This window comes from Perca flavescens, chromosome 18 (genome assembly GCF_004354835.1).
Source record: "Perca flavescens isolate YP-PL-M2 chromosome 18, PFLA_1.0, whole genome shotgun sequence".
Taxonomy (NCBI): Eukaryota; Metazoa; Chordata; class Actinopteri; order Perciformes; family Percidae; genus Perca; species Perca flavescens.
In genome coordinates this window covers 4,596,235-4,622,857 of record NC_041348.1, presented here as the reverse complement: position 1 = coordinate 4,622,857, position 26,623 = coordinate 4,596,235, and the positions used below count along the sequence as shown (strand labels likewise).

At 41.8% G+C, this 26,623-nt stretch overlaps 1 protein-coding gene across 1 annotated transcript in view; it reads left to right on the top strand.

Annotated features, from left to right (window-relative positions):
- The first annotated feature begins 16,705 nt into the window (after nt 1–16,705).
- fam49a (family with sequence similarity 49 member A) overlaps nt 16,706–26,623 on the top strand; it is a 53,090-nt gene continuing 43,172 nt past the window's right edge. The window contains exon 1 of the mRNA XM_028604998.1: nt 16,706–16,852. The gene's annotated coding sequence lies outside the window, so the exon portion shown is untranslated. The remainder of the gene's footprint in view (nt 16,853–26,623) is intronic.

The following is a 26,623-nucleotide window of genomic DNA, read 5'->3' as shown; positions in this document are numbered from 1 at the left end:
TAAGTAATTTGGTTAAAAAAGACCCTCCCATATTTGTGATATAGCAGTTCAAATTTGACCCGAGGACAACATGCCAACTGATGAAAACACAATTTTTTTTTATCGTTGTTTTGGTCTGCACTACCTGCACTTAAAGTTCTGTCCATCTTCAAAACCATCCTTGTGACATCAAATCAATGTCGCTAGCAAAGACTGCGTCCAACATGCCAACTAATGTAGGAATATGGATGAATATGTAGTATTGGTATTACTATGAGGGATTTGTCTGACAAGACTGTTCAGGCTTTAGCTGTGTATTCGTCACACGAGCTGCTGTGTCTGTATTTCTTTGTAGATTTCTTATTTTGTTGGTTCTAAGCTTATTGATGCTGACTTGATGTGTCCAGTGTGAAGTGAGAAATAGGAAGTGATGGGGAAGAAACAGGCAACACTACCCCCTCTGGTAAAAAAGAAAAGAAAAAAAACATCAGCATTTTAGAATTAAGAGTTTATACCCAAAGCTCAGATCCAACTGAGCCTAAAGGATTTAAGTTTGCTCAAGCCAAATGTTTAATTTACTCTTTTTCATTCACTTTTATTAAAATGTATCATCAGAGAATTAGATGTTGTTTTTTTAAGCCAGAACATAAGCCGTTCTTTATTGCAGGTACACCCAGACATGATTTGAATATTCAAGAACAGACTTGAGCTCCAGGGCAAACAGACTTCTTTTCAATTTAAGAGCAAGCAACAAATGCTCATCTAGTGCACCTGCACCGCCTGAATCCACACCGCCCTCCTCGATGTCTGACACTAATCGGATGACAGAGCCCATGGTGTGGGTGCACTATAGCTTGAGAAAGCTGTGGGTTAAGGTGTTTAAGGTCTGCTATTCTCTTATGAATATTTTCTATAATTCTTTCTGTCTCACAAATGCACTCACACATAGTAATCAGTCGGTATCCCCATGGCTGCTGCTGCTGCTGCTGCTGTTTTCTGACATGTCTCTGTCAATTCCACTGTGGACCAAAAAAGGGAGACGTTGTTGCCATTAATAACCCTATAATAAGTCCTTTGCAGGGAGCCTCCCCAGTGCGACCGAGATGCAGTTTTCACTGGCAGATCAGTGTGGTGGAAAAGGTGTAGAAGAGAGGGAACAAAAGAAGAGAGAAAGATGGACATACACGATTAACAGCAAGCAGCATCCAACTGCTATCGGCGTAACCGGGGTCTGGAGGCTGCAGCTTTGATAATGATTGAGAGAGCTGCAAAGAAAACAGGCAGAAAGGAGGAGAGAGTGGAAGGTTATGACCAAGTTAATCAGATCAAAATGCTCTGAAATATCCAAAGTCTGGAGAGCCTGGCAGATCTGAGAAAGGCTGTTTACTGTGTGCTGTGAGCATGTTTGTGTGTGTGTGTGGGCAACGACTCACAGCGGCGACGGATTATTTCTGGTTCAAAAACCACTCCAGCTATGGCCACGCAAAGACCCGCCCTTCAATAGCAGCTCGATTTGTTGGGGTTAGGCCTTGACCTCGAGTGGTTGAGGTTAGGATAGCCGATGGGTCAGGTGATAGGACCTGAACTAATCCTGTTACCTTCCCTTGCATAAGCATGGACGCCTGGCCAATAGTAGTGTGTGAATGCTATTGGAGGGCGGGTCTTGGTATGGCCATAGTAGGAAAAAATGTATTGCCTCCAGGGGAGCGGGGAGGGGCAGTTGAAGCATGCGCAGACGCTTAAAGTGATCATACTCCGGTTAAGGTGTATACATGCAGGAATACCCTGGTTACTGAAGGAGTTCTCTACCTCCGTTAACTGGGTTATGAGAACTCCGATTTATTTTAACCGGGGTAAGGTGTTTACATGGCGTATGAGAAATCGGGGTATTGCCTTAACCCAAATATAATTAGTTCTTTAAACTGCATGTAAACGCACTGATTGTGAAGCTTATTCGTGGTGTTTCTTCTAAACATTTAGACAGACAGGCTGTAGACAGGGTCAGATCGGAAAAGTCAGCAACAGGCAGCTGTGTGCAGCCTGGACTAAGCAAAGGGGCCTCCGGCACAGCCAGGAGCTTCCCCGGGGCTGAAATGTATTTTTTATTTTTTTTGCTAGCCCTCATTTTAATGTATTTTTTTTCCTAGCCCTCCTTCCCCTAAGTGGCTTTATCACTTGTCATGCTATCAAAATGTATGTTCTTAATGACCTGCCTGTAAAAAATAAAGGTAAATAATGAGGTTCAGTGAGGGGTCACTTGTTCTTTAAGCTGTTACATCCCTCCCTGTGGTAGTTTAAAAAAAAAATAATGAAATACTTGAAAGTGCAAACAAGGGGGAGCGGTTTAGCCAGGTGTCACCAGACCAGAGAAAAATGGAAGAAAGAGAGATTGATTTAATTCATTTTGTGCTCTCTGCTCGACTTGCAGCATACCGCGCAGAACCTGGTGTTTCCACAACCGGAGGGCTGACATTTGGCTGCTTGCGCAGTGCCTGGAGATTGCGAGGAAGTAGCGATGACACGTCAATGCACCTGGTCCACTGGGCAAAAAATAAATAAATAAAAACTGTCATAAAACAGCAGCGGTGACATTTAGAATCCGTGCAAAACTCACATCCGTTCTGACCGACAAAAAAATGGAAATGTTGACATATCGCCTAACATTTTCCCTGCCTGTGTTTCAAACCAAGGCATTTGAACCCACAAGTCCTCCAAACCATACCACGATACGGGTCTTTTGTCCCTACCCTCTTACACGACCCACGGGAGCGTTTTCCGGCCTCATATCCTAAACCACACAACGTCAGTTGCAATTTTGAACGTAAAGGTTGCGGTTTTAAACACGTCACTAACGTTGTAAAACGTTTGCAGTTTGGTTATGTTTAGCCACAAAATGACTTGGTTAAGGTAAGAAAAAGATTGTGGTATGGGTATAAAATAAGACGTTACTTAATTTTCCGGTTATGTACGTCATGCTAAAGCGGAAGAATCTTGGCCCTTAATTGATTTTGGGACTCAAACCCTAGTCTCTTGGGTGAATGGCCATGTGTTTGTTTGACCCATCCACCATTACCCCTCAGTTAAATTAGCTCCAAGAGACAGCGAAAAAGCCGCAGGCTGCCATTCATTTTCAGTGGGAGTGGCCGTTTGCCAGCGAGCAAGGCGGGACCAAAGTAGACAAGAAGTTTATTTTATGCAAATGCTGAGCGATGCGACAAAGCGACTGCCAATCGGAGTGGCGGCAGCGTGACGTATGTACGTTGGTCGCTCGAGTCAAAGAAAATCTTTCAAGATGGCGGAAACGCTTCAGGACATTGTATTTTTGTATAAATCTGATATGTTTGGCATTTTATCTCATATATTTTGTTACCCTATCGACAAATAAATACTTTTAAATACAAAAACATCGTTCTTGTGACTTGACAGTACCTCTGAAATGACTTGTAAGACCTCTTGCAGATACTAGTTAATAGCATCCTACTATCGATACAGAAGCGTCACCGTGTCAAACGTTCCCAGAAACAAATCGATCAAACTTTAGTTCCGCAAAGCTGTGAGAAAATGGAGGAAAAACCTATTTTAGTGGTGTCCATGTTCCCGGTCCTGTACAGTCTAACCTTAGATTCGTACATTAATACGTATATCTATGGGTCTATCCACAGAGTTAACAGAGGTGACGTGCCTGAAGGTAGCACCAGAGAATTTCTGTTTACTTTTGCCAAGAAACCAGGAGTAGGCTAGGCACGCCCAGGAGCGCCCATCAAGCGAGTGTGTGTCGCTGTCTTTTGTAGCTAATATGACTGTGGGGTTATAATTTGTCACATTACGTTCTGCATTGCTCCCATCATAATTATTACTTCCACTACAGGGCGCCGCCACTAGAACGGCATATATGATTCGTAATTGCTGCTTGAACAAACAACTTACATGTATGGGAACGTTTTTCGCGGGAGGACAGTCTCATTCGATCAGATGTGAAAACGGGCAAAAGGGGAAAACCAAAACCATTTACAGTAACAAGCATGGTACACAGTATTTTAAGAGAATATACTGTAAGTTCGTATCATGTTCTGGCTATGGTGTCTCCCCATTGACATCAGGACAGTTGAAAGTCTACAAACCTTGTTTGCGTGATAAAATCGCGTCTCTTCCGATTGCACCTTGGCTTAGAAGATGATGCTATAGAAAAAAAATTGCAATTATATGTTGCACTTACATATTGCACTTAAAGGTCCCATGACATGGTACTCTTTGGATGCTTTTATATAGACCTTAGTGGTCCCCTAATACTGTATCTGAAGTCTCTTTTATATAGACCTTAGAGGTCCCCTAATACTGTATCTGAAGTCTCTTTTATATAGACCTTAGTGGTCCCCTAATACTGTATCTGAAGTCTCTTTTATATAGACCTTAGTGGCCCCCTAATACTGTATCTGAAGTCTCTTTTATATAGACCTTAGTGGTCCCCTAATACTGTATCTAAAGTCTCTTTTATATAGACCTTAGTGGTCCCCTAATACTGTATCTAAAGTCTCTTTTATATAGACCTTAGTGGTCCCCTAATACTGTATCTGAAGTCTCTTTCCTGAAATTCAGCCTTGGTGCAGAATTACAGCCACTAGAGCCAGTCCCACAATGAGCTTTCCTTAGGATGTGCCATTTCTGTGTGTGTAGCTATTGAGGAGGAGAGAGGGGGGGCAAGGTGGAGGGTGGGGGTGTGGCCTTGACCAACTGCCACTTTTCTCGTTTGAAAATAAATACCCAGGACTCAGTTTACACCTATCGCCATTTCTAGCCACTCGGGGACCATATGCAGGCTGGGGGAACTTGTTAAAATACCTCATAAAGTGAAATGTTCATGCCATGGGACCTTTAACATGTGGCTCTTTGTAATTTGGCTTATTTGAAGCTAATGTGCTTGTATTCGATTCTTTCTGTTTGGAGTTTGTACCTTCATGGTTGAATGCAGTTATTGGAAGTTGCTTTAGATTAAAGTGTGTGTGTGTGTGTGTGTGTGTGTGTGTGTGTGTGTGTGTGTGTGTGTGTGTGTGTGTGTGTAGAGTGTGTGTGTAGAGTGTGTTTGGTGTACAGCATAGGTCACTAACTGGCGGACCGCGGTCCGGATCCGGACCTAGAAGCCGTCCCATCCGGACCCGGACCAAAACAAAAGATTATGAATTAAAACCTGATCGGCACTTCTATTTTAATATGTGCAGCTTTTGTATTCTTTACGGTAGTGGTTTAGTGGATGAGGAAACGCACAGACCAATTGCATGTGAGTTAAGCCATCCCACGTGATACCACTCAACCAATGAAGTCTTCGCATTCCGGGGGGTAAACATTGGCACTCTACAGAGCGCACACAGATGAGAGAGTAATGGTACTTTTCCATTACATGGTACCTGCTCGACTCGCCTCGACTCTACTCGACTCTACTCGCCTCGACTCGCTGTGCGTCCGTTTTCCATTGCAGATTTTAGTATCGCCACAGCGTGGCTGGTCGTCATAGCGACTGCCGTGGGCGTGGCTTAGTAGCTTGCTTTTCCCATTGACATATCCCAGACGCATTTCCTGGTTCTCCGTCTCCGTAAACAACATGATATCAAAGAGATAGTTAACGTTTACTGCTCCAGATTTCCCACCGTGGTCACATATATATGACTCTAGAGTCACTACTCGCTTTGTTTCTCTCACATATATATGACTCTAGAGTCGCTACTCGCTGCAGAGATAATCGCCGTCACTCTCTCACTTCTCCCTCGCTCACTAGCTCCCCACACACACACATACGGCGACTCGACACACACACACACACATCACACATGCACACACCAGCGCACCAGTATAACCATCAGGCCACTTGTATGCTACGGAGAAAGCTCTGCGTGGAGCCTCCGGCAGCAAAAAAACACCGCTGGCTAAACTATTTAAAAATGCCGTCTCTCGCTAGCAATGCAGTGATCAGTGACGCTTCTTTCCGACCAATCAGCAGCCTGCAGGGTTTCACGTCACCTTCTCGGCTCGCCTCAGCTCGCTTGGAACCTCGACTGAGCAGGTACTAAAAAAAGTACCTGTTAGCAGGTACCAGGTACTTTTTTTTGTAATGGAAAACCAAAAAAGGCGAGTAGAGTCGAGGCGAGGCGAGTAGGTACCATGTAATGGAAAAGCGCCATTAGAGGCAAATTACACAGGAAAAGAAAGTTGGATTAAAAAGATAGCGATACATGTAGAAAACAAAGGGAGTGAAAACAGACGAATGAGACGGAGAAAGGGAGAGGTACAGACGAGTGTGCCGGAGAAAGTTGAGGAAAATACGAGTGAGACGGAGAAAGGGAGAGATAGACGAGTGAGATGGAGAAAGGGGGAGATAGACGAGTCAGCTGTTTATGAAATGTCATAAAGTCTTAATTATACATGAGCCGTCTGCTCTGAGCTCAGCCGCTCTCTCTCTCACCTCTGACTGTACGTACACACCGCCGCCGACTTGGGCGTCTAAAGATACCGGAAGTCATTAATTTTCAATGGAAGCTGGCTTCTCTCAGCTGCAAGGAGCGTCAAAACTGTCGGCGTCGCGTTTTGGGCGTTTTGAGCGTCAATCAGAAAGTTGAACTTTGGTCAACTTTATGGTAATGAGCTATGACGCGGTTCAGCGGCAAGCAGCGGCAAACGGCAGTAACCAATCGGAATATAGACGTCCTTCTCGCTGGCTGATTCTGGAGAAACTTTTGTTCCTACCAAGACATTAGTTCCATGAAAATGGAGGGAAATCTCATAATCGCCGTTGCTGGGTTCCCCTATCATTTATGATGTGACGTTGTTTGCGTATAGGGACCAGTTAACGTGCCGTCACGTGGTCTCTAAACAGTCCGCTCACGGTGAAGTCCTGCACGGGTCAACAGCTGGCGGCTGCTCGCTCTGCCTGCATTCTGCTGCGGTTCAGCGGCTAACTGCTAACAGACACCGCTGTGACCAACAAACAATACAAATTATGTCCTTATATATGTAATTTATAAAAGGTTTCTAGTGTCAGTGTATTGGCCGTGCAGTGGCTGCTTGTGCTTTTTCTTCAATCGTGTGTTGAACATGATCGAAGAATGCTCCCACGTCAGAGCGGCCAAAGCGTCAAACAGCTTCCCCGGACTTTTTGACAAGCGTCCTCGACAGGGCGTCCAGACCTTCTTTGCAGCTCAAGTCGGCGGCGGTGTGTACGTACAGTGAGGCTGAATAAGTGGAACATGAAAACCGCGGGTCCCGTGAAATATGACAGCTACAGTTTATCGGGAAATAGCGTCGGGCACCCTGACTTTGATGAATTTGCTGTTTATCAGACCCCAGATGAGACAAGAAGCTAACGTTAGCTAACGCTGCGGTGACTGTCCCTCTGCCTCTGACGTCCGGCTGCTAGAGAAGCTGTAGACACGCTGTATTAACGTTACTGTTTAAAACGCTTTCCAGGTTAGTGGGGATGCATAGTCTACCGCTCCAAACCAACATTAAAACCGTAGTAATCTTCACCCAGCGTTTAGTTTTGTTGCTAAACTGTGTGTAAAATGAGTGGTGACGTTAAATCATCTGTGTGATGTTTTGTTTTCAGGTAACGTTACTGTTGACGTTCAAACAGGCCTGCGTGTGTGTTTCGAGAAATATCTTTATACTGCAACATTGTACTTTAGATATGTGTGAATTTCCCACACCTAGATTAATTTAGTTATATTTTATAGTGATCCATTATCTGTTCAAAAAATGTTTTATGTTCTGTGCAAAATGTTCTATTAAAGAAAAGACAGAAAATAAATATTTGTGTGTGCTGTAAAGTGGATGGAAAAAATGAAATCGGGATCGGCTAAAATCGGTATCAGCTGGCCTAACTCAAAGAGTCAATTGATTTCACATACCAATATAAGAGGAACGCAGCTCTAACTAACACAGAGTTGAAAGTAATCAGGCCTGATGCCGGATTTCTGGCATATGAATATTTTAGAAAAATAAATAAATTAAAAAGTCCACATGGGATTTGTTTTGATGCACTGGATTTAATCATCGAACTTCCACCTACCAATGAAACGAGTTCTAGCCAATCAAATGCAAAATAGGGCGGGTCTTTGCCGAAAAGCGAGAGTGCGGTGTGGTCTCCGTGGTAACGCGGCTAAAAAAGTTTATGAAACCTGGAGCATGTAGATACAGGCAGCTTTAGTTGAGAAAGGAGTTAAAACAAATAGCGCTGGGCATGAATAGAGGACGAGAGGAAAAGGATGGAGACGGGAAGCTGTTATTAGCACTTGGTGCCTCAAACTGAGGGAGCCGGGTGCTTCTGCACCACATGTTGAAGGATACCGGACGGCAGCAGCGGTAAGACAGGGCTGGCTAGTCATTAGATGCTAGTCACAAAGCTTCGGTCCGTGCACTCTGTCATACGACTACGTTACCGGCAACGGCGGCTACCAATAAGACTGTTCCTTTACTGACCGACCGTGATACTGTAGCTATGTGAAGCCCAAACTGCCTTGACAAAGCTCGCTTTGGAATCAGCATGGCAGGTATTTAAACATAACGGCCTTGTCCCAGAGTTTAGACGTCTAGCTAGCTATATGAAAAGATAAACAATGCCACGTTTTTAATACATTTAAATAAAGCAGCTAATATCAACATGGACAAAATCATGAATGTACTAATTCACTTTTTTGATGATGACCTGGCCAAAGTAGTACATTTTAGTTTTCACAATGATTCATTGTAGGATTATGATATTATTGCAATAAGCACCACATTGACTCTTAATTTAACATATGGTTGGAAGAAGTAAAAATGTATCCAAAACTTTTTAGTTTTATAAATTATGACTTTTATTATTGTGTAATGTCAGAAGGACTTTAACTGTTTTGCCAGTCAAATTAACTTTAATGAGTGCATATTGAAATATTACACTGTTGGTTGGCAAAAAATGCATCTCAAAATGCATCAGATTGATGTTTCAACATATGTAATATTTAAAATTTTCTTCCGGGGGAGCATGCCCCCGGACCCCCCTAGAGGGCTAACATCCTTCTCACCTTTTTCACCCCTGACCCGTATTCATGCCTGAGTTACATAACAGCTTTGTCCAAGAGTTTATGAAAAGCTAAACAATGCAAAGTTCTGATTGTGATGTGTAATGTAAGGACTTTACCCCTTCCAAAAAGTTTCAGGCTCAAGATTTTTTTTTTCACTTTAAGCCCTGTATTTTCAAATGCAGCCCTAGTTTTATTTAGTTAATGAGAGAACAATATACATATATACAGTCATACATATATGTTCAGTTCTATGTTACGTGACAATAAATATTGTTTTTGAATTGTACTGAATTAATTTGATTTGACGGTCAGTTATTGATTACATTCAGATGTTGATACAACTACTAGGCTACTTAAATATATATAACATTAAATTGTCAGACATTATGATCTTCCGGACCTTTGCTTTAAAACATTTTCTCTAACTGGACCTTTTTAAAATTTAGTTGAATACCCCTAGTGTACGGTATAGCTGACTAAAAAAACAAGTCCATGTGGCCGTTGGCAACAGTGCGTCGGCATCCTGCCAAGGAAGGACAATGACATTGGGAGATGAAATAATGGGAAACTATTGTTCTCTTCTGCCCAACACCATGGGCAAACAGAGAATGGAGCATCAACATGCCATTTGTTTATGTGTTTGTTTCCACCTCCAGGGCCTGAATGTTAATATTGCTGTGTGTATTATTATGCTCTCAGTATGCATCTGAAGTCACCTCTCGGAAAGCCAATTGCATTATGCCACCACATTAAGCTCATTTTCAATCCCCGTCCTGGGAGTAGATTAGTGCAGACAATAAACAAAGTTTAGGTGTCCTTGCTCTGGGCCACTACTGGCCCTCACCGGCCACCATGGGCTCCAACAAGCCTTTGACTTCTAGACTCCTCTTCTAATCCACCTATATCCCCATTACATAACCGTCACAGTCATTACAAATCACTGCAAAGTGTTTAGCATTTTGCTGTGTCATGTTTCCCGTGGTGAAAGAAGTATTCAGATCCTTTACTTTTGTAAAAGTGCTACAAGCACACTGTAAAAACCCTCTGTTACAAGTAAAAGGCCTGCATTGAAAAAGTATGTAAGTATCATCAGGAAAATGTACTTAAAGTATTAAAAGTAAAAGTACTCAATTCAGAAAAATCCTCACATTTTAGGAACTGGAAACAATCCTAACAGTTCTGTGAAGTGTTTAATCTCAGACTGATCTCATGAAGTGGTTTATGTATGACACGCCAATTCGTATGCCGTTATTGCCGTGTTATGAATACGCATACTCGCTTTTTTGCGTGTTTATCAACGCCATTTGGCCTCCACTACCTTCCATTACCTTGCGATTGCGTGTGAATTTACTTCGTAGCGAGTCGTATGAAATGGCGAAAATCCGCGTAGGGAGGTTGGTCGGAGTGGTGGATGGGTCAGACACAGGACTTTCACCCAGGAGGCCGGGGATTGTGTCCCACGTGTCACGTTTCCTAAAGTCAACAGTCACTTTCTTCTTTTCCTAAACCCAACCCCGTTCTTCTTTTCCTAAACCCAACCCCGTTCTTCTTTTCCTAAACCCAACCTGTTCGCCATGATGCTAATTCCTCGAGCCGTCTTTCCTGCTCCGTGTCACTCTTACACTGTTGCCCCTGCGTAGGATCCCAAAGTGGTGGACGGGCTCAGACACGTCACATGACTGCAAGCTGCAATGTGCTGTATACGGCAGACATACAGGCGGCGTAGACACACACGTGGATAGCTCAAAATGCGTACAGAAAACACGCCACTTTCTAAAGCCAAGTGGTGTGTTATCTGTACGTTGGGTGTTGGGAAGTTTCATTTATAATAAAACATCATATGTGTTTTGTGTGCAAAAATCTTAACTTGTAATGTCATTTTAATGTAACGGAGTAAAAAGTACAATATTTCTCTCTGAAATGTAGCGAAGTAAAAGTAGAAAGTGGCATGAAAAGAAAAGACTCAGGTAAAGTACAAGTACCTCAAATTTGTACTGAAAGGTCCCATGGCATGACAATTTCACTTTATGAGGTTTTTTAACATTAATATGCGTTCCTCCAGCCTGCCTATGGTCCCCCAGTGGCTAGAAATGGTGATAGGTGTAAACCGAGCCCTGGGTATCCTGCTCTGCCTTTGAGAAAATGAAAGCTCAGATGGGCCGCCATAAGGAGCAAGGTTACCTCCCCTTTCTCTGCTTTGCCCGCCCAGAGAATTTGGCCCACCCATGAGAGAGAGACATCATGGCTTTCAAACGAGCAAAGTAGCAGATGGTCAAGGCCACACCCTCACCCTCCACCTTGCCCTCCCTTCCTCCTCCTCAATAGCTACAGACACAGAAATGGCACATCCTAAGGAAAGCTCATTGTGGGACTGGCTCTAGTGGCTGTAATTCTGCACCAAGGCTGAATTTCAGGAAAGAGACTTCAGATACAGTATTAGGGGACCACTAAGGTCTATATAAAAGAGACTTCAGATACAGTATTAGGGGACCACTAAGGTCTATATAAAAGAGACTTCAGATACAGTATTAGGGGACCACTAAGGTCTATATAAAAGAGACTTCAGATACAGTATTAGGGGACCACTAAGGTCTATATAAAAGAGACTTCAGATACAGTATTAGGGGACCACTAAGGTCTATATAAAAGAGACTTCAGATACAGTATTAGGGGACCACTAAGGTCTATATAAAAGAGACTTCAGATACAGTATTAGGGGACCACTAAGGTCTATATAAAAGAGACTTCAGATACAGTATTAGGGGACCACTAAGGTCTATATAAAAGAGACTTCAGATACAGTATTAGGGGACCACTAAGGCCTACATAAAAGAGACTTCAGATAAAGTATTAGGAGACCACTAAGGTCTATATAAAAGAGACTTCAGATACAGTATTAGGGGACCACTAAGGTCTATGTAAAAGAGACTTCAGATACAGTATTAGGGGACCACTAAGGTCTATATAAAAGAGACTTCAGATACAGTATTAGGGGCCGGGACCTCTAAGGTCTATATAAAAGCATCCAAAGAGCACCATGTCATGGGACCTTTAAGTGCAGTACTTGAGAAAATGTACATTTCACCACCGCACGCTTCAAAGTACCTCAAAAGACCTAGTTGTGCACTCTCAGCGTCATATCCTCAGGGGACTATGGGATTCCATGTCATCTTGGTCACAATAAAGGAAACGCCACACTGCAGAGGATAACATGTAGCTAGTTTATATTGGCAATATTACAGTTAAATAGCAGTGTCTGCCTGTGGCTTATGTGAAGGATAGAGTCTACTAGGCTCACTGCATTTCAGTCAATTTCTGTCAGAAATTATTACAAAAAAAGAGGCTTAGGAACCAAATGTAACTGTCTGTATTGATCTGAACTGTTGATACATCTGAATTTTGTTTGGCCTTCATGTCTCTCATTACTCACGCATCCTCATTTTTATCTATATTTTGTTGTTTCATGTAGCCATTATTACGGGGTTTTTTTTGTTTGTTTTTTATCCCATGCTTACTTGTGTTTAATTTGTAGATTTCAGGACTTTTGTAATTGCTCAAAATATTATTTAGCCCCCCAGGGAGTTTCTTAATCTCGCCTGCACAATCTTTCTTTTATTTAAATTCAATGTTGTGTTTCTGTTGTCTAGATTTTATTATGATTTATAATATAGATTTATGTTTTTTTTTTTTTTTTAACATTACTCTCCGGCTAACATGGAACAGCATAAAACATGTAACGTAATCTTATTACAGTAGGTGCAGACTCCACCCACCGGTGCTGCGCTGTGTTCATAAATCCTCAAGAATAAAGTATATAAATACACAGAGAAGGTAGGACATGGATGGGAAGGTGCTTTAAGAGAAACAGCTTAGAAGATTTTGCGATAAAATGACCCTAACCCTGTTGAAGAATGCACAAACTGTAGGTCATACTTCTATACAGTCTGATTAGCTGTTGTGCATTAGCCACTGAAGTACAGATTAGGCCCATTATAATACATTCAGCTGACATGTGTGCCGATATGGCTGGAGCCAGCTGAGTCAGCCTGAGTGTGGTGAGCTGCTGCCACCCAGAGGACGAGGAGCTCCTCAGGGGAATGCAGCAGTGGTTCTCAGCTGTTTGTGTTTACAAGCAGTCTTGTATAAAGTACTTGAAAGCAATACTTGAGTAAAAGTACAAGTATCATACTAGAAAATGACTTTGGTAGAAGTTAATGTCTCCTTTTAGAGTATATAGAATATATTCACTGTACGTAAGTATCAAAAGTCATTTTAGTTTAGACTTTGTTTTTATTTGTCCCCGTAGGGCAATTTGTTCTGCAGCAAGACATAAACACAAGACAGTCACAAATGCAAAACCAAACTACATAAACATACTTAAAGTCATTTTTTGATATTACAGTTTTTTCTCAGTCGCTTTGGTACAGTTCTCAGATCAGAATTGAAATTCTCAAAACTGCCTGTTCAATCTTCACGTCATTGTGTCACTTGTGCACATCAAAAAAGCAGTTTCTCATTTCTAAATGCTTTGGTACATCCATGCAAATGATGATGTACAATTCTCTGCTGTTTCCTACATTATCCATTGCTTACGTCATGTTGATCAAAATGTATTATAATGGGTTTCTCTGATAAATCCTGTATTAGAAGATGGGCCATTTTAGTGTAATATCTTCATAGTCTGAACACAGGGAGATTCAGATGGTAAGTCAGAATCAGAAATTTTTTTTATTGCCAAGTAAGTAAGACTTACAGTACAAGGAATCTACCTTGGTGGTTGGTGCATACATTAACAAACATATTAAACATTAATATGAAATCATCACGATGAATACTTGAATACTACACTACTACAACAGTTATGGCAACAAGCAACCGCCACCAGGTGTCACTTTTGGACAGTTTTACACAGTTGGACAATCTGAATGGCATTCTACTGTAGACATGTTGTGTGACAAACTAATCATTCCCAAAGGAGACATTTTCATTATTGCTCTTTTCAGCATGGCAGCGGGCCGATCAGAGGTCAACTCTTCATCGGGGCACTCCCAGTGTCATAAACAGCTGGACCCAAATAGGGCTGCAACTAACAATTACTTTCATTTCAGATTCATCCGTCGATTATTTTCTTGATTGACCGATTAGTTGTTTGGTCTATGAAATGTTTAAAAAAGAAAAAAAAAAAGTTGAAAAATGTGGGTCAGTGTTTCCTGAAGCCCAAGACGACGTCCTCAAATGTCTCGTTTTGTCCACAATCTCACAGATATCCGTTTACTGTCACAGAGGAGTGAAGAATGTTATAGAAATAGAAATTATAGAAAAAATATTCACATTTAAAAAGCTGAAATCGGAGATTTAAAAGAAACTTTTTACATAAAAAAATGACTCAGGTCGCCCGGTTAACTCAGTTGGTAGAGCGGGCGCCCATATACAGAGGTTTACTCCTCGACACAGCGGGCTCAGGTTCGACTCCGTAACATATTGTACTTAAGTAAAAGTAAAAATTCAGATTCCAAAAACTCTTAAAAAGTCAAAGTACACAAGAAAAATACTCAATTACAGTTCCATGAGTAAATTGTACTTTGTTACTTTCCACCTCCGTGCTGGACAAAGTAATAAACACACATACTGACTGGGTCGGAAAGTGTGTGGGTGGGTGTGTGAAGTTACTGTAAAGGAAACTAAACCCCAGCGGGTGTGGTAGTGGAAGACGTGGGTGTACTCCGACCCCCATCCTCTAACCTGACTTGCCCTTGTAGTCCTGTGGAGGTGTGTTTACACTGTACATACTGTACATTCAGCCACACTGCTGACAACAATGAGCTCCAAACATTTCCCACATTACAGGGTCCAGCATTCGTCGTGGCAACCTGATACGGCAACACACACACGAAGCATCAGCAAGCTACATGAGGCCTTGAAAAGACTGAAAAGACTGTACGTTTTGACTGTAGAGGCTTGACATTTTAAAGGCTCTGTGCGTGTGTGTGTGTGTGTGTGTGTGTGTGTGTGTGTGTGTGTGTGTGTGTGTGTGTGTGTGTTTCTGTTGCTTTGCATTGCAGCCCAGGGCCAAGTATGAAAGCCCCCTGCCCCTCATTCTAAAGACCCACCAATGTTCAAACATGCCTTTGCTTTCATCCTTCAATCTTAGTGCTGGCTAAGGCCAGCAGCTACAAGCAGGCAGTTTACTATCATGTGACGTATACCCCAGCCTGGTTATGAACGTTACAGTATGAGGCCAAAAGTAAAAGATTTTGGTTGTTTAACACAAACAGCTCAAGTGCACAAGTCATAAAATAAGTTTTGAAATTCCTAATTCAAAATTGCTTATTTTGGGCTGCAACTAACACTTTCAATATAGATTATTCTGTTGTTAATTTTCTTGAATAAGTAACAGTTTTTTTTATTTTTATGAAATGTATAATAAATAGTTAAATATGCCAATTATACTTTCTTAGAGACCAATATGAATCCTTCAAATTGCTAGTGTTGTCCGACCAATAGACCAAACCCCAAAGATATTCACTTTACTATCATTTTGCTAGCTAGTCTGTATGTTTTCAACTTTAACTTAATCTTTTCTTCAAGTCTTTTACTATCTATGTGTAGTTAAGTAATGATTATTCTATTTTTGAGATATTGTGTAGCCTGTTGTACTTGATTTATATAGAATTTGCACTGGCAAGGTACTTGCACTGACACTCTCTTGCACTATGATACCATTGCACCTTTCTGCATTTTTTCCACACCGCTCCTTTAAACATGCTACAATCTAACTTTTACTGTAAGGGCACACTATTGATATCTTCCTTTGGGTTTTTGTAGTATGTATGTGTGTGTGGATGTCATATGTCTGCCTATGTGTATGTATGATGTGTATAAGCTATTGGACACCTTAATATCCTTCTGGATAAATAAAGTATCTCTATCTATCTATCTATCTAGGCTATGACAGAGACAAGCAATAGAAATCCTCATATTTGAGAAGCTGGTACCAGCAAAAACGACAAAGAAGATGAATCAATATACATATGTAACTGCTTCTTAATTTTCAGTCAACTGACTAATTATATAATTAACAAATTCCACATCCTGAACATGATCGTAAATGATGCTTAGATACAGTAATGAGGGAAGGATACAGATCATTTGGATATGGATTTGTATATTTGGGTGTATGTTTGGGCCTCCTGTGAGTACGTGGACCAGCTTTTGGCATTGTTGACTATGGCTTAAAGATGTTTATCAGAGCGCTGGAGTTGGTTCTTACCGGTAACACTTTTTAGAGCACTTAAACAACGTTTCTTAAACAAATAAAACACTGGGAGATGTAAGATGGAAATGTAACTGGAATCCATAAAGAAAGTAGCCTACAATTTGCATTTTCATGTGGTCAAAAAAAAAAATTACATAAAGCATGCCTGTTTTAATCCTTAAAGAAAGAATACACTGGAAATGAAAACACTGGAACATTACAAGCTTCGTACATCTTTTGTGTTTTTATTAACAGTTGAAGAAATCTTTGCCACGCGCTGCATATAGGAAAGAATTTGCACATAGAAAAAAAACAACAACAAAAAACAATAGCGGATTTAATTGGCTCATTTCGCACTGTCCCTAATATTGACCAATTACAAATGTGAATGGGTGGGGCTTGAAACTCGATTTTTTTTCTTCTTCGTTTTTCTGGTGCCAGAGGGAGTAAGTGCTGAGAGTGTTGTTGTCTGTCGCTGCTGGGGACAGACAGAGCTGGCCAAGGTCGGTGAAAGTACTGCTGAGACCAACATAACATCCTAAAAAGTACTACCCCAAGAGGCATACAGGTGAGTTTTTGTTTTTAACCAACTTTTACTCGTGTTTAGTGGGCGCTAAATTAGGTTTATGTCAGCTGGTGTCGTGCCAAATTGCGTATCCCCGTCAAATCAGTTGACTGTCAAACGAGTTCACATGGGAAGAGATGCCGGGGAGGAAGCGCTAACTTGCTAGCTAACATTAGCTGCTTCTGAGCGCTGAAATTAGTTCTGTGGTGGCGTGAAGCGTTGAGCGTTGTGCGTTGTGTGACTAGACTTTTATTAACTTACCTCTCGTGCACTGTTTAGGCTCTCTGACTTGTTTTATTGAGGAAGTACCCTTTGCTGGGTTTGCTTGACAGCAGTGCCCGGGCTAACAGGCGGATCCTGGCTAGCCAGCAAACTTAGCCTTGCAAGTAGCAGCCGAAATTGAGCCACATTGCGTTTGAGTTTCCCCAATGATTTGGTTATTGCTTTTTTTTCCCCCGATCCTTAATTGCTTGCTTGAATGAGTGAAGTGAGTGAGGGTGTGCAAAATGAAATGCTTTGGGACCCTTGTTTGCTCCAAGTTATAACAATTTAACAACTCTTTCCATCCGCAATCACTGCGTTCAAACAACTGTGTAGCGTTCACCACTAACTGACCTCAATGTGCTGTAGGCTACTTATACAGGCAGGTGGTTGGAAAATAACATGAGTTGTATACTTCCTCTTGTTTTTTAATATGTGAATTTCTCAACCTGTCTAACCTGGGAAAGAGCCCTCTTATAGTTACATATTTTTGGGTCTCAGACAGACTACCGTTGTAGATGCCCGACAACAGCAGCTGCTTCTTTCTCTTCTCTTGACATGAGCTGCCAATGAGTGACTTTATTTCGCCCCATTGTATATTATTGGAGTACTTTATTACATCCAGCTACAGCAAAACAGCATTGTCCATGGTTCATTCAGTCCTGTATTATGAGTCAATGCAGTGTTGAGGTGTAGATGGTGGTACCCAGTAAAGCTCAGTATGTGGTGGTGGGGCTAAAGTTACATGGCTGGTATTGATTGTTTAGGAAATTAGTCATGCTTAAGGATTTTCCAAGAAACTGAGAAACTGAATCGTGGGAACCAGTTAACTATCCAGTGTAAGGGGTCTTAAAAAGTGTCAGGACACAGTTAGTTACATATTTGTCGCCAGTTTAACCTTTTTAAAACCAGCTTGTGATATAGGTTGGTTCTGAGATCGGGGCTCTCAGTGCACTGAAATGGCGCTCTTTTGTTGGAGAGGACATACAGCAACAGCTGCACTCTTTAACAAGTGTGTGTGTGTGTGTGTGTGTGTGTGTGTGTGTGTGTGTGTGAGAGATATATGTTTTGTCAGTTGGTATGCCAGCCTGTAATTGCAGCATTTTTGGAATGCTGGTTGATTTCTGTCACTTATTAACATACTAGACAATGGCTGTTGTGAATGAACCTGATCTGTCATGGAAGAAGCTAAAATTGCTTTGCATGTTCTTTGCATTGCCTACATGTAGTCTAGTTGTGTGCCGCAGCATTCACTTTAACACCACGGGGGACGAGTTAGGGCACGCAGGTCTTCATACAGCCCCAAAAGGAAGGCGCCAAGCGATTACTATAAGCAGCAAGATATGAAAAGAATCCCATATTATGCGGCACTTACAACCATATGTAAACAAAGCCTGTTTTTTTTTGGTGTTGGCAATGATTACTCTACTCATCTGATAAGCTTATACGTTGTTACAAGTGTGCGGCTAATGTAAACTGACTAATCACTTTATGCTGGGTTTTGTGTGTCGCTTGTGAACCATGTAAAGCTTTCAGATGCTGAAGAGAGAACACTGAAAAGAGCAAAAGACATGTCAGACTTTACAAATGTGTCTTGGCAGAGAGTGTGTGTGTGTGGGGGGGGTTCTGGCAGAGCAGCACTATAGCTGTTAGATTGCAGTTTAAACTCTTGTAGTTTTGGTCTCTCACCGCTCAGTGTTTGCGTGTGTGACAGAAAAACAGGATATGGCATCTCACGCCCTCTCGATCACTGGCATTTTTTTTTCTTTCTTTTTTCACATTGTGGTTTTTAACCTGCCGTTGCATTACAGGTTGCCTGAGGCAAGCGTGGGGGAAAGCCTTTGTGTTGCATCGCAGTGTTTCTCTTGTACTTATTTAGCACTGCTAGGCTGCCACGATAAGAATGGAATGCATAAATACTAACCATAGACAAGTACTGTGTGTTGAAGATGTTAAGCATTAATCATTTGATCACGATAAAACAGTCGGGCATAACGTTTCACCTCTGCAATGACCATAAGAATCAAAACTGGACCAGAATATATGTATTGATGTCAAACCTAAAGCAAAACTACACAGCAACTCATGCTTCACATCACTTTTAGGTTGAATATGTGTTGTCATGATCAAAGAGACACAGGACCCCCCCCCTGAAATACAGTTAGCAAGCTGGCATTGATGCTACCTTCTGATGTGTGAAATATAATGACAGCCACAGCCATTACAGTCCTATTACAAAGAGGCATCCAGCTACTGAAATGCTGCTTAAAGCTCTCACCCGGCCGGATAAAAAGGTAATGTGATATTTGCTGTTAAGCTGTTCTCAAACTCCAAATGCTTGCAGCAGCGGTTTTTGTTTGTTAGAGTCCAACTATGAATCCCAAGTTGCTTTGCGACACAAAAATGAGAAATCCCAAAGGATTTCCTTTCAGCGCTGCACACTGTGCCAAGTCTGATATCTGATTTTTGGTTTCAGCTGACCAAGCGGTACCAAGCTGTCTTATATCATCATTTCACTTTTGACGCCAACTGAGGTTAGCATGTAGCCCTGCTGAGACACATCACTCACTTTTTATTCTGTGTCAACTTTTGGCCAGCATTATAGTTCCTTTTCCTGTGTTCATTCAACTGAAGAATCAGAAGGTCACTGTTGCATCAAGAGAAAACCAATGGGGGAGCCTAGAGCCTAGAAAGTAACAACTGTTATTTTTAAGCTAACAACAAGCATGGCATGATCTAGACAATATATTGTAAGGGTTGGGTATTGTTTTTTTTTCCGATATCGGTGCTAAAGCGATACCTTTTTTAAAACGATGCCGGTGCCTGAACTGAGGGGAAAAAGATCACGAAACAACAGTCGGCGACATTACTGTAAAGAACGGCTTGTTTCTTGCTAAGGCCATACAGTCAAAATTAAATGATTTATTAATAGTGTAATAATAATAACTTATTTCACCAGTAAATTGCTGTTTAATGACAAAACAACCACCAGATGGGAAAAGGGTATTTTACAATAACTTTGAATGCACCACGAGGCTTAGGATACCATTTTCAAGTGAACGCACCGTCTGGATGGTGGTTTACCAACAAAGGCAGCTGCAGACTGTTGGAACGTCCCGCTGTTGGAATCCTCTACAGTGAAATACAGTCACACTTCACACTAGGGCTGCAGCTATCGATTATTTTAGTAATCAAGTATTTTACCGATCATTTCATCGATTAATCGAGTAATCGGATAACAAATACTTTTGCTTTACAGTAAACAGCAATAGCAAATGTACAAAAGAGGTTTCCTTTTTTCGAAAAACCTAACTGCACGCTTAAATGGGGGGCTGGTTTGTCTCCGGCAGCAGCTAAGTTTACAGAAATTTGTCGAAATTTCGAGATTAGTAGCAAACTAATAAACAGTTAGATTACAAACCGGAAGCTTTTGTTTTATAAAACATGGCTATTTGCCGAGTAGGATGCTGTTGGCTAGTTGTGTAAAACAGCGTGGTGGACGAGAGCAAGCAGACGTTAGTTAGCCTACCTTGTGTCGGGTTCGCTCCGCGGAATGGATGACTACACTGGATGTTTTCTACATAGCTGATGTGGCAGCATGTTGGCAGCTTAAAATGATCCCAAACTTTCTGTCGTTTCCCCTCGCCTGTCTCTTCTCTTAACCCCTCACTATTATCGCGGTCTTCCTTCATTTTTTAATCTGCGCTGTCAGTCTTGTGTCCAGCGTCAGCCCGTTGTGCGCTAATAATAATCATCCGTGCGGCGACACAGTGAGCCATACAACGTTAGTGACATTAATTAAACGAAGAATTTTCCATTGAGGATTTTTAGTCATTGAATTATTCGAGTTACTCAAAGAATCGTTTCAGCCCTACTTTACACCGTGTAGCTGTCAGCATTTTAACTGTTTTTAAGCCAGCTGCTAGCTAACGGTAGGCTAACGTTACCTGCTGCCAAGTGTAGGGTTAACTAGCGTCACATGGAGCGATGCCTCTGTTGCCTTTAACGTCCGTCTCGGAGCATCAAAGAGCAGCGCAGGCATTTCAGTGGCACCAAAAACAAACGCTGCTGTCCGGTAGATACTGGTCGTTAAGGCACCGGTGCCGTATAAGCCCTGGGTTTCGGATCCCAACCCTAGTCATTGTCTCCAAAACTAAAATGACTAAAATAAAATAGGTGAGGTCATAATGCTCTGGATTTAGTTGATTTGTTAGTTCATGGCTACGTTGTGCACATCCTTTCAGGGGAAGCTGTCATTACACTTTGTTTTAATTATCATAATTTGATTCAGGCTGAACAAACTCGCTAAGAAGTCTCTTGGCTCCTGGCTCTCAGTACTCGGCTCTCCTCCTGTTGTCGGCCAATAATCGTCCGGTTTGCTGTGGACCCCCCCCAGCCAGCGCTGACTCAGCCAACGCTGCCATCTGGGCTGGAACAGAAAACCCAACAGACTTCTCACTGGCTCCAGAGCCTCAGATGCTCCGCTAACTGTGTGTGAAAGGGAGAATAAACTGTATACAGCCACGTGAAGACAGAAGTTAACTAAACTATGTATCAATGTGTTTGGACTCAATGTAGACCGTGTAGGTGAAGAAAAGCACTTAAATAAAGTGCCAATAAATAAAGCATCCCTGCTCTGCTTTTCTATGCCTTTACCATATGCATATGAGTCGTTGGTGTGACTTCAACTTACAAAAAAAGATCCAATCAAGTGTAGGGCTGGGTGATAGGGAGAAAATCAGATATCACGATATTCTTGACCATATAGCTCAGTATCGATATTGCGGCGATATTCTAGGGTTGACAATTGGTGCTTTAACAAAATATCTTCACACTTAGATTTTAGATAAATAATCAGTAATGTGGATATAATGACTTAGTGGGGAAAAGGCAAATAATAGAACAGCTACAACAGTCTGGTGCGTTCAGATAATGACATCACTTTACTGTAATGCAGCCTTTAAAACCAGGCAAAGACGATACTTATGTCATATCACGATATTACGATATCCCAAATCTAAGACGATATCTAGTCTCATATCACGATATCGATATATTGCCCAGCCCTAGTCAAGTGTCGGGTTGGGCATCATGTTGATTTTAACAATTCTGATTCCAATTCTTCCGTTCGATACCGTTGGAATCGTAATTTATTTTTTTAAAGGATTCCAAGTTGGAACCGGTTCTCGATGCCCAATCCTAATCAAGAGCTATAAATGAAAACCTCTGTGGAGGTGTACTAATAAGTGGCGTGGCTTTTCCCCTGGGGCTACGATCCTTTTATCCCTGTGTAAAAACGTCATCACTCTTGAAGTCATGGCAACCAAATAAACAACAGTGCGAGTACTACTTGTCACTCAATCATAGACAAAGTGACAAACGGCGACGAAAGCCGCACTTACGTGGGTCCCATGAAATATGACCGCTACGGTTTATAGGAAAATAGCTATGTGGACACAGAATTCGATGAATGTACTGTTTATCAGACCCCAGGTGAGACAAGAAGCTAACGTTAGCGATTGCTGCGGTCCCTCTGCCTCCGACTGCCCGCTGCAGGAGACGCTGTATTCCTCCGACACGCTGTATTAACGTTACGGTTTCAAAACCGTCTATTTGCTGGACAGTTTCAAGGTAACGGTCGGTAGCTAATATTTGCGGATAAGCCCGTTGACCACGACGTTATTGTTTATATTTTGGCACAATGTTTCTGACCGTAGTAGTGGTCATAGTGCAGTGTTTCCTCTATGTTGATTTGACCGTGGCGGCCCCCCACGGCAACATTTCTGCCCCCCCGCGGTATCAGAAATAGGGCTGCATTGTTAGAGTGCATGTCGGAGAATAGCGCGGTCACCAGTTGAGATTGTGTGTGTGTGCGTCCTTGAGAACTGTAAGTCGTATAACTTCTGTTGTCAGCTCATTTAAGCCTGGTCTTGCAAATTTAAATTGCGGACCTGCCCCCACTGCTAAAAAAAATCCTAAAGAAAACACTGCAGTGACTGAAAGTGTGATGTTGCTGTAAAATGTACCTGAATTGACGAACATGTAAGATGTTACTACAGACCTTCCTGTAATCTTGTGTTGCAACTTCTTCTGTAATAAGTGTATTACGTATTCTTATCAGCTGGAGCGTGCAGTGCCCAACCCGACACTTAACTAGGGCAGGGCAATATATGGATATCGTGATATGAGACTAGATATCGCCTTAGCCGCTCTTTGCAAAGCGTTGTCGTTCAGCAGTGTGGACGCTCACATCGTTCTAGGTATGTTTTATTGTTATAGTTATTGTTCTTGGTGTGGATGGCCCTTTAAACGCCCTTTAACACCTGTGCTTTTTCCAACAATGATGAGGCAAAATGTCTGCTGTGAAAAAGGCCTATGACTCAGGGCCATCATTTTAGCCATAATTGTGTACCCACTTACACAAGGAGCCTTTTCAGTCCCACAATTTGGCAAAGCAGGACTAATAAATCTCAGCTGTTAGAACAGCTTATCTCTTAAAGCTTACAGTGTTTTTAACAGTTAAGCCACCAGTGTTCAGTGTTCACCGAGACTAATGTCCTCCAGTCAGAATTCTATTCAAATGTTTGTATTCATTGTCGGCCGTCCTCGATCCCCTCCTGTTTTTTATTTATTTTTTTACTACTTTCAGGAAATTAGTTATGTGTGTGTGTAGTCGACCATGGCTGCGTCACAATAAAACACCATGCGAAATCACTGTCTGCTCCGAGTTCCTGTTTTACCCCCTGACTGCCCCACTGCCTGTCTCTTTATCTGTCTGGCTGTGAGAATTGAAAAGTGTGTGTCGAACCGCGCCGCTTTATGACCCCGCACACTTCCCGCTCACGTTTCACTTTTCATACTCACATCCTGTCAGCGGCACAACAGCTCTCTGTAAGTCTGTTTGCTGTGCACTCTCAGTAGGCTCTCACTGGCCGCTATTGTGCAGAGGCCGTGCTTGTAATTGTCGGTCCTGTTAAGTTTATTGCCCCTCAAGTGCTCCAATATTACTGCTACTATGTTTGTTTGTTTTTCTTTGGTTTGTCGTGATGTTGTTGGCTCATGTAACAACATAGACTCCCCACAGAAATCATTCGAGCTTGTTTTATGGTCGGAAACTGAATTCTTTTGGTTCACTAAGAGGCTTTCCAACCCTCCCCATCTTTCAAAACACAGCCCACGTGTGCTAATGCACAGCTATGTTTAACGATGTTTATTTATCTCACAGTTAACTTATCTGCTTTGAATATTGTTGTGATGATATTCAATGTGATGCTGCCTCATGTCAGAGAAGTAACCTGTTGTTTTTGAAACCTGAGTGGTGATATGACTGGCTCATTTAAAATGCAAACCATCTGCCCTGTTGATATTTTTTTTTTGCAAACTTCTTTCAATAATCGGCTTCTTTGCTTTGGCATTTTATTTATGCACAAATGCCCAAAGCTCATGCTTTCTAGGCCACTGGAAAATTGGAAAGCTTTGGAAAATGTGTTAGAGAGCTAAGTTGAAAGTTCTAAAACTACAAGATAAACGGATTGAATTTGTCTCATCCTTTCAATCCATGTCACCTGTCCTATTTATGTAATGTAACTGAGTGATTATACTTATGATGCACAGGCTTTATAGTTCAGCAATTTTGAGTATTTATTTTATTTATTTTTTACGGAGTTGATTGCCATTTAACAAACGTTGTCACAGTTTTGCTCTGTGAAATCACACTTTCTGGTTTATGAAGTGAAATTACCTGCAAGCCACTTCTCTTTTGCTGGCAAGCTGCTACTGCCAGAGCTGTGTTTTAAAAAGCATATATTTAGTTGGAATGTAAAAAGGTGCGTGATACAAATATGCAACAATATGCATCACCCAGTGGACCACTAGCTGAATTTATAAAGCATAATATTTAACCTTGGCAGTGATTAGAGAGCTGACCGTGTGCTGCCGCTCCACCTGTTTTTCTGCAGTTCCACAGCTGGCAGAAGGATCCTGGCCTCTGCCTCTGGCCGGCTTTTTGCAATTCAGCAGCACTCTCACTGATCTCAGCGGCTGCAGGAATCCAGAGATTTGCCGTTTTTTGCTCACCAGCTTGGTTGTCTTCTGCACGCGTGCCGCATGATGGTTTAGCGTACACAGTGTCACAGCCAACCACACACACACACACACACACACACACACACACACACACACACACACACACACACACGGGGGTTAGCCCTGAAGAAAGCAACAACTTCAGCACAAGCTCACTAACTTAAAGGGGACATATTATGCTTTTCTGTCATATTTATGTTATAATGTTGGATTTTCATGTTAAACGTGGCCAAAGAAATGAGGTAAGTGTATTTTAGAGAAATCCCTTTGAGCTAAAATGCTCAGATTTCCAACTGCTCTTAACGCTCCGATTTCAACAGTTTTTTTTTTTTTTAATCTCTCGGCTGAGTGTTACGCAACTCTACACCGGCCTTCTATGATTGGTCATCTGCTCCAGGTAGGCAGGACTGGAGTGTATTTTATTTTATTTTTTTTTTTTTAAGCTACTGATGTGATAACCATAGACAGTATATAATGGACCAATAGACCCCGTTGCTCTGGACGGAGACCAGTGAAGGCTATTAGAAGCACTTTTCCGGTGATGGACAGCTTTACTGCGCAGCCTCCAACTGAGAGAATGTGACGTGAGCAACGTGTCTGAAAGTTGGAAGTCTAAAATATGTCATCTTGGCTGCTAGTGTTGTTAAATTCCCAATTCCGGGTCCCATTACTCCTGAAACATTACCGGTTACGTCGTATTTAGTTTAAAAGCCTTTATCTGTTTTGTTTTTTTGACTGTAGAAAGTGCTGCTACAGCAGTAAAAGATGTCATCTTGGCAATGTTGTTAAATTCTCCCCAATTTCGGTTGGCATTACTGCTGAAATATGTCCGATTGGTAGTGTTTGGTTCAGAAGCCTTTATGTGCAATTTTTGACAGTAGAAAGTACTGCTTCGTTCCATTACAATCTAACGTTAGCCTAGTGCTAAATATTAAGTAGCTACATGCTAACGTGACATAGCTTTAATCTTGGCGGCCAATGCTGGTCAATTCTCCCTAATTTCGGGTCACTTTACTGCTGGTCCGGTGGTATAGCATTTGGTTTAGAAGCCTTTATTGGTAATTTTTCACGTACAAAGTCCTGCTCTTTTGCATTAGCTCAGGCTTCAACTAGTGAAACAACAGCGGAGGCTGCAACCAGTGACCTATATAAAATGGACCAACAGAGCCAGTTGCTCTGGACGGAGACCAGTGAAGGCTATTAGAAGCACTTTTCCGGTGATCTCTTGCTTTACTGCGCAGCCTCCAACTGACAGAAACAACGTAGATGTGACGTGAGCAACGTGTCTGAAAGTTGTAAGTCTTCTGGTAGCTGTGCCAAGAGAAATCTCAATCATTCCCAATCTTACAGAGACGGAGAGTGTAGGTATATGTAAGGAGATAACATGGGCACAGGCTAACTATTGATCACTAACATGCTAGTTAACAT